The sequence below is a fragment of the Myotis lucifugus genome, unplaced genomic scaffold, assembly GCF_000147115.1.
Source record: "Myotis lucifugus unplaced genomic scaffold, Myoluc2.0 scaffold_28, whole genome shotgun sequence".
Lineage (NCBI taxonomy): Eukaryota > Metazoa > Chordata > Mammalia > Chiroptera > Vespertilionidae > Myotis > Myotis lucifugus.
In genome coordinates, this window is record NW_005871076.1 from 5212154 (window position 1) to 5223571 (window position 11418).

Below are 11418 nucleotides of genomic sequence, written 5' to 3' on the forward strand. Positions count from 1 at the left end.
GACCTCAGTCTTGGGGTGACTTATTTTGTGATTGATTTGAAGGAAGCATAACATGTGTAACATTTAGCAATGGCTTTGGAATGACATCATGAGAAGTAGACCCTGCTCCTGACTAGCTAATCCATATCTTTCTGGAAAAGAGATAGATTATGATAAAGTGTTCATTAGATTTGCTTGATCAGAATAAACAGTATTCCACAAATACATTTTGTCTCTGGAGTTCATATTTTTCATTTTAGCTTATTTTAGGAAGAGAATCCCAATTTGAGAGTTCATTACTGGGACACAAAAGAATTGGGTTGAAAACAAAGTAGTGCCCTTGAATATGTGTCTATGTAGTATGAAGTGAATTGTTGGCATTCATGACAGGATAATTTTATCCTTAATGTGAATATCCTTAGGTCTTAAAACAGTAATGCTAGCTTTTCTAGCATGGTTGTTAACATGTTGTCCTTGGATTTCACATCACTACATTAGCCTGTTTGCAACAGCTAAAGAATCTTTTTCCAAAATAGAAAAACTCTTTGACTATCTTTGGCCTTTGAGTTACAATGAAGCTTTTATTTTTAATTAGAATAATTTCATCTATTAAACATTCTGCAGAAGTGATAGGAGTGTTGCTTTTTTTTTTTTTTTTTTTGCATACTGCCCAAAGTGCTACAAATAGATTGCATTCCACATAAAGAATCTTAGAGTTTAAAGGCTGGGATGTGAATTAATTAATGGTAGGACAGTAATATTTCCAGAAGATTTGTTTCATATTATTTATGTTTTTAAAAAGAAATATGTAGTTTTAAATGTTTGGCTAAAGTGGAACTGCTATATGGTTTCAGACTTTGGTTTTAAATTTGACTTTTGTGCTTTCTGCATCTCACTGGGAGTGTGCATTTGACCCTGCATTGTAGGGGCATGTAAGGTGAGTAGTGTTTGTTGCTTGGCTAGAATATTAGTGCCCTCAGGAAGAAAAGACTTGCTGAGTATTAGTCTGGTCATGAGGACGTTCTCTTTCTTGATGCTAAACCTGAAATATCTATTTCTGAATTTATAGTCTTGGGTAATCTTGAGTATCATTGTGATTCACTTCTTTAATTCTAGTCTTTACCTTACGTTGTCTTATCTTTTCCTTTTTGAGTATTATTTGGGAATTCTAAATAGAATACTAATTTTTTCTCAAATTCTTGCTTTAAAATCATGGATTATAAAATCTAAAACACTCCATTTTTTTTTTTTGTTTTAGAACCTGCAGTAGATTTTTGCCATTGCTGAAATTCAGGCCTCATTATATCTTTCCTAGACTATTGCAATAGCATATTAACTGTTCTTTATGCCTTTATTCTATCTGTTCAGATGCATTGTTTACACATCTTCCAGAGTTGATCATTTCAATATTCTTCATAAAATCCTTTGTTCATCCTCTGTTGTCCACAGGATAAAATTTAAACTCCTTAGCCTAGCATCATAGTCATTCATAATCTGTCCTTTATTTATCCTTCTAGTCTCAAGTCCCACCATTTTCTATTCCCAGACTCAGGATAGCTCGTAAATTTCATCACATGGACTTGTTCCTTCCATTGGTTTTGGGTTATCTGTTGAGAAGGAGTTTGAGTCTCATATAGACTTTAAACATGTTTTAGTTGATTAGTGATGCCTGTCATGTAGTAGCACGTGAATCAGAAATTGTTATTGTTAGCCTTGTCACATGGGCTTCCTCACACATGCCATGTTTTGTGATTTCTTGCTTTTGCTCATTCTGTCCTTGGCCTGCGATATTCGACTTTCCCTTGTGAAATTCTCATCCTTTAAGACATAGCTTATGTTTTCTGAAGATTTTGTCCTTTATGGCAGACTTAATTACATATCTGGGGTGGTACCAGTGTTTTTGTTCCTGTAGCTACTAGAACACACACACACATATATACACAGAATGAGAGAGATTGAGATTTATTTTATTGATTGATTTAAAAAATGTTTTTATTGGTTTTAGAGAGCAAGGAAAGGAGAGGGAGAGAGCGATAGGAACATCGATGAGAGAGAAATGAGCCCACTACCTGGGTATGTGCCCTGACGGGGAATCGAATCAGCCACCTCTTGGTGCATGGGTTGACTGCTCAACCACTGAGCCACACCCACTAGGCTGATTGATTTTTATTGATTTCAGAGAGGAAGGGAGAGGGAGAGAGATAGAAATATCAGTGATGAGAGAAAGATAATCGATTGACTGCTTCCTGCACACCCTCTAATGGGGATTGAGCTTGTAACCCTGGCATGTGCCCTGACTGGGAATCGAACTGTGACCTCCTGGTTCATAGGTCGATGCTCAACCACTGAGCTACACCTGCTGGTCTGATTGATTTTTAAGCGGGTCAGTTTCCCCAACTAGATTGTTAGTTCTGTGAGACCATGTACATACATATTTATCTTTGTTTCGTTAGTTCTCAGCATAATGTCTGGCACAAAATAGATGTTAAATGTGTGTTGATTTGAGTTGAATACGATTCTTTCTTTTGCCTAAAATAACTGCATTTTCTTTTGGCTTTTTAGAAAGAATATATGTTTAGAAAGTGACAGACTTAGAATTAGAGTTTGTTATTGTTTTAATATTATGATTCAATAAAGATGAAATTATAAAAGTAACATATTTTGACTAATGTCTGGAATTTTGACCAAAATTATGTCATTTGATCTGACAGGATTAATTCTTTATTAAATTGTTGAGAAGGTTGACTAATTCTAAATACCAACCAGTTGCAGAGATATTCAGTCAGAACTGACACTATAGAAAAATCCAAGCCTTTGAAACTAAACTGAGGGCAGTATAACCCTTAGAGAATAAAGGCTATTCTATGCAGAACAGTATCAATATAATTATCTATTTTACCTTCCTCATCTTCACATAGGATGAAAGTCATTTTTCTTTTTAGGGTATGTATTTAGTTTATCAAATCATTGCAAGCCCAGTGCCTTTCAAGTTACAAATATGGAGAATTGGTAGAGTTAAATACCTGTTATATATGGCTATTTTGGAATTAAAACAAGGAAAATCAAACTGCAGGGTAAGAGATGATGAATTGCTGTATACTGTAAGCTCTGGGTATTTGTTGCTCAAAGCTATATTCCATCCAGACTCTTGGCATGTTGCCAGCACATTTTAGTTCTGTTACTTCATATTCTTTGGAGAGGCTGTTATGTAGCCTGATACTACTACCACCAATTTCTAGTTTTACTCCTTAAGCTGTTTGTGAGCTGACCTCACCAGACTGCTTTGAGAACTATGATGAAAGTTACAACTGTGGAATGATCTGTCTGAATAGTTGGAAGTGTTTGTCTTTGCATCTTTCTAGCATACAAGGAGGGAATAAAATAAATACTAGATCTCAAATAAATGTTACATGAATGTTTCTTGTATTTTTTTTTTCATGAATAAGAACCAGTTTCTAAGGTATATGGTAGTTTTCTTCCTTTGTACTTTGCATAGAAGTAGAGTTTTTGTGTGTTTTTTTAAAAATAAGAATTACATTTGAAAGTACACATAAATGACATTTTACCATGCTAGTGTTTGAAAAGATCATTAGGATAAATGTCAAACTTATTTTTATTAACAATAGGTATGCCCCTGACCCTGATTTGATATCAGGTCTATTATCCTATTATTCCAATCTCCTTTTGCTTGAGTGTTATATAAATAACATTTCTTCTTTCCAAAGGGGACAAATTAAGCTTTTTATTTTTTTAATATGGGAGGAACTTGAGTAGATTAGCCTTTGAAAAGAATGATTAGTGTCTTTTTAAAACTTGAACCTAACTAAAAATAACTTTGTGCCATATTTAAACTAATTTAGAGGTATGCCACCATTCTGTGGGTATTTTTTTACGTTTAAGGAACTAAGAATGAACAATGGTATAAATCTACCAACTAGATAAGTGTCTAGCAATGCAGAAATTGCTGTTTGGGAGCGGTGTTGCTATTTCTACTTGTTGAAGTAATTTGATGGTTGATCTCTAATGGTTAAAAGATCCAGAAGTGTTAAGACTTAAGATAAATGTGGCACAGGTAGAAAGTGAAAACAGTAGGTTTATTCCTGATAGGTAATAAATGTAAAAAATATGTATAAATAGTTGAGTAACTTTTTAACTAATTAGGATGTAGAAATCTGAACTGTCCATGACAGGTTGGTTGAACTGCCCTTTGTTTAAAACATTATGCTGGTTTTGTAGTGATTTCAATTGTAAGTTTGGATGTTGACCTGTAATTTGAACCATGACATTTGACAAAACCGGCATGAAATATTTGCAGTTTCTCTAAGTTTAGTTATGTTAAATATTAATAGAAAGGGATATAGTCATGCTGCCTCAAGTTTTGCAACTGTTTTACAATTTCATGTAGCTGTAGAGTTGGCATTCTAATTAATTTGAGGTAGTTTTAAATCTGAAGAAGTAGTTGTATTTTATTTGATTCCTAAAAGATTAAGAAATAAACTGTAAGTCATGGTGTAGTAAGTATTGTTGATAAATATTGTTGATATTATAGTAAAAAATAGTTTATATTGTTCTCACTGGACTCAAGTTTGGATATTTTTAGTGCTTACTAGAGGAGAAAAAATTAATGTGCAGGTTGCTTTTGGTGTGAGAGCACATTGCAAATTCATAAGCTCTGTTTATGCTCTCTTTAAAGGTATTAATCTGTGTTTAGAGGAGGGAAAATATAAGCAAAGATAAAATAATTTTCAAATGTAAGAAGGAATTTTTTAGTTCTTTTTTAGGTTTTATTTTAAAGGGAGAGGAGTTCTTGTTCTTGCGCTGCTTTTACTAATAGACTATGACCCACCCTTCATGTGTTTTTATACAGAGCCATTTAAAGTCATGGCTTTCATTGCTCAGAGTGAAGGGAAAAACACACAACGTTTCCTGTTGTGCAAGGAAAAATGACTTCAGTTTTGTTGATGTTGAGTATGTATATAACCCCAGATGGGCACACTCCTCTTCCACAGATGTGGTACTCTAGGGAGAGGAGATTTTTGAGTAATATTCTTAATTTCCTTAAGTGTCAGTGATCTAAAAACTTGGTGTTCATTATAACTCTGCTGTACTGCTCTGTGGAATGACATCACTGTTTTTATGCCAAGGGAAGTTAACAAACATTTGCGTAGGAATTACATAGCCATGTTTCTTTTGCAGATACTTTAAATAATTCCTTCCCTTCTTCCCATCCCATGTCCTCCAGGGTCCAAATAATCTCTGAAACACAGGAAAGTAATTTTGAAAAGGTTATGCTAATTAGAAGTCTATTGTACAAAAGGACAAAGAAGGTTGTTATATACTTACCTTGGGATGTACAAACATGCTACAATTTTTTATTTAACGTGTTCTTGTAGGTTACTTATTTTAAGCCTAAGCTTGTTTTAAAAAGGTAAATGTAATTGATTCATTTAGTTACTTGGAGGATTTTGTTTCTGCATTTCCTGATATCATAAGGCCTGAACTTTTTTTTTTTTAAGCTGACAAAGGATTAAACAAAATCTACTTTTGTTGCATGAAAGTAGCAATTCTTCAACAACACAAGAGGATACTACTGTGTATTTGGTGATAAGCAAGAATCAATGTAGTAAACTGATGGGAGAGTGAAAAGTACCATTACCTTTGTTGTTTCTATGTAAAGGAAAACAAAGGCAGCAATAATCTTGAGCTTTGCTACTTTGTCATTGGAGAATCATGTACTGTAACTTAGCTCTAGCTGAATTTTTCTGAAATGAAAAATAATAAATTTTAAGCTGTACCAAGAATTTTCTGATTTTAGCTGCTACTTAATAGTGGCAGATTTAGGAACAACTTGCTATCTAATCAGAGAGGACTGAAGTGTTCATGTCAAGGAATATATCTGCTTAATGAAACTGCCAAAAAGCTCAGAAAAAATATTTTGACCTAGAAGGTCTGAGTCAGTCTATATATATGAACACACACTTGATAATGGCTTATTTTAGTATTCTTTTCTTATATCAGGAATTGCTGTGAACTGCAAATATTCTTTGCCCAGATGGAATAATTAGGATTGCAGTGTGTTGCATGCACCATTAGTGCCTGTGGCTTTGTAAAGAATGTATGCTCAATTTGTTTTTAGAATTTAAGTTTGAATGGACTTATCTGGGAGAATATTTCATTGTCCTGGTCAGGAACTCTCATTACTAACTCTTGTTCTCGTGAAAATGAATTACCTTGAAAGGGACCAGATTATCTGAAGAAGCTATTCCTTTGGCTTTGAAAGAGGACTTGAAATGTTCTCATATCAAAATTTTCACAGCAGCAGGAGCCCAGTATTAAAAGTGTATCTTTAAATAGATAAGAACATGACTGCCGTAAGCTGAGCCTTTTACATTGTTTAGCTCAGGGTAAAAAGATTTGGACCACAATATGCATCCTGTATGTGTGTGTTGGACTGAGTCTTTTGCATTTGTGCCAAAATATATTTATATTTCTCTGTGACTTTCTGCATTTGTATGAGGAGTCTTCTGTTTGTGTCCTTTAGTACTCATTGGGTAGTAATCTTTTACTATCCAAGTGTTATATTTTATTATGTTACATTTTAACCTACTAGTGAAATAAAGATCACATCTTGGAAAAAGTTGTAGCACAGCTTGATGCTTAAATGTGGAAATGTTTGGGGTTTGATGAGGCCAGAGTAAAAGTGGTAAACATCAGAGGTGATTATTTACCAGAATACTTAGAATACCAAATAGTGACCAAAAATAAGCATCATGTTTAAAATAGATTAACATACTACTACTTCCATTTCAGGAGTAACAGTTTGATTTAAAAATACACAGTGATTTTTATTAGTACAGATTGAACCTAGTAGTGTGAGTTACTCATTCAGAACAAAGAATGTTTACATGGGATTGTGTTCCTGAAGGGAATAAAGACAGTGAATTCAGTCCTCATCTCATTTGACCTATCAGTAGTGTTTAGTTCTGTTGATCTTTCCTTCTTGAAGCGCTTGGCTTCCAGGACATCACCTTTTGATTTTCCTTCTATTTCACTGGCCATTCCTATTCAGTCTCCTTTTTCTGTTTTCTATCCCATTTCCAAATATTAGATTGATTTTGGACTGAGCCTTTGGATTTTTTCTGTTCTCTTTATCTGCACTCAGTCTGTTAGGGACCTCATCCGGGCTTATCTCTTTAAATGCCTTTTTATGTACTGACAACTCCTCAAATTTTTGTCTTTAGACCCCTTCCCCAAACTCCAAACTTTATATCCACCTGCCTGCATTACATTTCCATTTGATGGTCTAACATGCTTCTGAAAAATAACTTGACTAAAATGAAGTTGTCACTGTTTACAAATAAATGAGTTAGGCCCTGGCCATGTGACTCGGTTGAGTATCGTTTCCAGTGCACCTAAGGGTTGCTGGTTCGATTGCCGGTCCGGGCATAAGCCCAGTTTGCAGATTTAAGACCCAGTCGGGGTGTGTGCGGGAGGCAACTAATCCATGGTTTTCTCTCACATCGGTGCCCCCACTTCCCTCTCTTTAAAAATCAATAAAAAGTAAACATACTCTCAAAAAATGAAAAAAAAAGTACAGTCGGATGAGTTCTGACAAATGTAACAATATAGAACATTTTTGTCACCCTAAAAAGTTCCTTGCTTCTTCCAAGTCAATTCTCTCCTCTCCCAAATCCTGCTGTAAGCAACTGGTAATCTGATTTCTATCACTGTTGATTAATTTTGACTATTTTAGAATTTCATATGGACTATATATAAATGGAATCATTATAGTATATACCCGTTTGTTCTTCTTTCATTAAGCATAATTTATCCATGTTGTGTATATCAGGCCTCCTCACTAGAGTTTCAGTTCCATGTATGTCAGTACCCTTGCTTCTGCCCCCTTCCTTCTGCTTGCCAGCTTTAACTTCAGGTTGGGTGAAGGATTTCATTATGAGGTGGCGACATCCAGAATTAGGAAGTACCATGTTTTCTGTGTCGTCTTTGTTAGGGTCAAAGAAATGTTTCCCAGAAGTCTCCAAAAAGATGACCTCTCACATTTCATGACAGGAACTGAGCCACATACTTGGGCTTATGTCTTGGGGGATGGGACTGCCATGATTGGGAAAGACCAGTCAAGATTTACCCCAGGATTCACTTCCCTGAGTCACTTGGGAAAGTGGAGGGTACACAGACAAAATTGGGGCTCTATTAACAAGGAAGACTGGATATGGAGTGGCTAACCATTAGTGTCTGCTAAAAATTATCCACCACAATCAATACAGTGATCAACAGTTGAAGGCTAGCTACATGAAAACTGTTGGTAATATATTTAGAATGAATTAGGGAGAGTTTAATGAGGGAGTACAGGTTGGGAGCTATTGAAGTAATTCAGTTGTGTATTAAAAGGGCATAAATTAAGGTGACAAGTGGAATGCAGAGGAAGTCAGTATGAAAGAAAGTGATGAATCAGTGATAAATTGGGAATGTAGGGGACAAGGAGGTTACCTGTAGCTTTGGGAATTAGGTGAGTGAGAAAGTGGTGATATCATTGATGAAGCTGAAGTTGAGATTGGGAAACTGCTTGGTAGGGAATGTTGGTATGGGTAGATAAAATGAGTTAAATTTGGGACATGTTGAATTTGAGGAGATGTGGAACTTGTAAGTAATAGTGGTTGGTACGATTCTGAGGGTCATTAGCCAAGTTGAAGCCTTGAAAGTAAATGAGTTCTGGGAGGGACTTTGGGTAGAGATAGCTTAGCTGAGAGCCTTGCATAATGTTTGCAATGGGAGCGCTGGAAGAGAAAAGGCAGGTTGCGTTTAAGACTTAACATAGGTGATGAGGTGTTCCTGGACAGCTCCCTGAGTCAGTGGGAGAGGGCTGTCCCCAGCCTCCATCTTTGTTTCTCATATAAATGAATTTATACGAGAGACCTTGATTGTGTTGTGAAAAGCCAATTTATTAAAGCAATTAAAGCATGCACCTTTATTGAAAAAGCAAAGCAAGCAAACAAACCTATACATCTGGCTTATGAAGCGCAGACGGGCTCTCAGCTAATCTGAAGAGCCAGTTGGGTGGGGGTCCGAGGTGGTATATACCCTCCTGTCTATAGGTCTCAAAATTCCTCTGCTGAATACTTTGGGTGCGGATTAATTTTCAAGGTCCCTTTTTTTACTTTGTTGTGGTCTTCCCAGAATTCATGAGAAGCACTGGCAACTTTATCTTGCCAAGCTTTGAGACTCCTGGCTTCTCTGCTTAGGGAGTAAAACTACCCTTTTTTTTCATTTCCCCTTTACCCCTGCCTTTCTACGTTCTCTCATTATGGAGGTTTTTAACCATTTGCTCTTAAGTGTCCTTGGCTGGGGAAGATAATGGCTTGTTAGTTACAAGCTGGCTGCGAATTGCCCACACTGTGTGGCCTTGTTTTACTTTCCTGTCTCAGTTTCCTTATTCCTCCTGTTAACAATACTATTGTTGTTGGAAAAGATGCTTGATATGAGTAATCTTCTAATTTAGTAAGACTTGTTTTGTGGCCTAACATATGATTTATCCTGGAAAATGTTCCATGTGCAATTGAGAGGAATGGTGAAGTGAGTGTATCCAATGAGTTCACAAGTGGATGTGTGTGGTTGGATCATTGGTCTCTTAACTTTAAGTTCCCGCTCAGGTCTGGCCTTTCCTGCCTTTGGTGAGTGCTCCTCGCCCATTTGGGCCATCAGAGCACTTGCAGAGTTCTGCACAGTTCCTGCTTGCTGCAGCTCTGCCCATCTCTGTGTCATGTTCCTTTCTTTCTTTTTTTAAAAATGTTTTTATTGATTTGAGAGAGAGAAAGAGAGAGAGACAGAGAGAGAAACAGAAACATTGATCGATTGCCTCTCATACACACCGTATGCACCCTGACCAGGGATCGAACCCACAACCTGGGCATGTTCCCTGACCAGGAATCAACCAGTGACCTTTTGGTGCACGAGTCGACGCTCAACCAACTGAGCCACACTGGCCAGGGCTCATTTTCCTTTCTGACCTCTCTGACTGTACCCCCTCATTGCCTTTCATTTTTTTCTTCCTCCTCTTGTTTCCTGGCTTTCTTCACAGTTTATCTAATATCTGCCAAGGTGTGCCTCAGTTATTATCTGTCTTTTGTATTATTGCCATTCTAAAAAGTATGATTTTGCTTTTACTATGAACCTGTCTATGTTGTTTTATTAAAAGTGGATTTCTCAATGATGGCATATACGTAGTTGGGTCATGCTTTTAAATTCAGTCTGACAACCTTTACCTTTTTATTGGTATACTCATCATTTACATTTCAAGTAATTATTGCTATGATTGGATTTAAATCTACCTTAATCATTGTTTTCTATTTGTCTCATTTGTGCTTGAGTCCTTTCCCCCTCTTTTTTGTGTTCTTTTATATTATTTTTTTATGATCCTATTTTACCTTTACTTTTGGCTTATTAGTCCTCAGTAAAAAAAAAATTTTAGTTTAGTTATTGTCCTATTTTTTTACAATATATGTCTTTAATTGATCTCAGTCTACCTTTAAATAATATTATACCACTTCATCTTATGTCAAATTGCTCCAGTCATTCCTTTTTTTTATTGTTATGCATTTTACATATGTTATGAAGACCACAGTATGTTGTTATTATTTTGCTTTATATCAGGAATTGGCAAGCTTGTTTTGTAATTGGCCAGGTAGTAAATATTTTTGGCTGGATAGCCAATAAAATGGTTTGCTGGTCATATCTTTGTCACAGTTGTCTCTCTTAACTCTGCAATTGTTGTGAGAAAGCAGCCATAGACATTATATAAATAAATGATCATGGTTAGATTAGCCTGCAAGCATAGTTTGCTAACCTCTGCTTTAGAAAGTCAATTATCTTTTAAAATGATTAACAATAAGAAAAACATGTCTATTATATTCATCTTAATTCATACTATTTTCAGTGCTTTTCATTTCTCTGTAAGCTGCCATATGTTATCATACTCCTTCTACCGGAAGAACTACCTCTAACATTTCTTACGGTGTTTGTTTGTTAGAATAAACTTTATCAGCTTTTGTTTGTTTGAATTTACCCTTTATTTTTGAAAGACATTTTCATTGTATATGTAATGCTGGGTTAATAATAAATAGCTGGTTTCTTTCGGTATGTACTTTGAAAATATCATTACCAAGGTATTGATAAACAAGTGTCTTCTGTTTTACTCTGACGAGAGGTAAGTTTATTTTTCTTCTGCATCCCACAGTATAGATGTACCATAATTTGTTAATTGTTTCCTTACTGAGGGATTTAGGTTCCTTCCTTCCTTCCTTTTGCTAAAAATTATGATGTAAAATTTTTTTGCATGTAGATCTTTGTGCACATGCAAGTAGTTTTCATTGCCCATGGAATGAGGCAAAGAAACAGATAAGTTCAATTCTTCTTCAGCTTTTT

General features: G+C 35.6%; 1 protein-coding gene across 3 annotated transcripts in view; it reads left to right on the forward strand.

Moving 5' to 3' along the window:
* Nucleotides 1-11418, forward strand: part of PFDN1 (prefoldin subunit 1) — a 55960-nt gene that overhangs the window by 3528 nt on the left and 41014 nt on the right. The gene's annotated exons all lie outside the window — the stretch shown is intronic.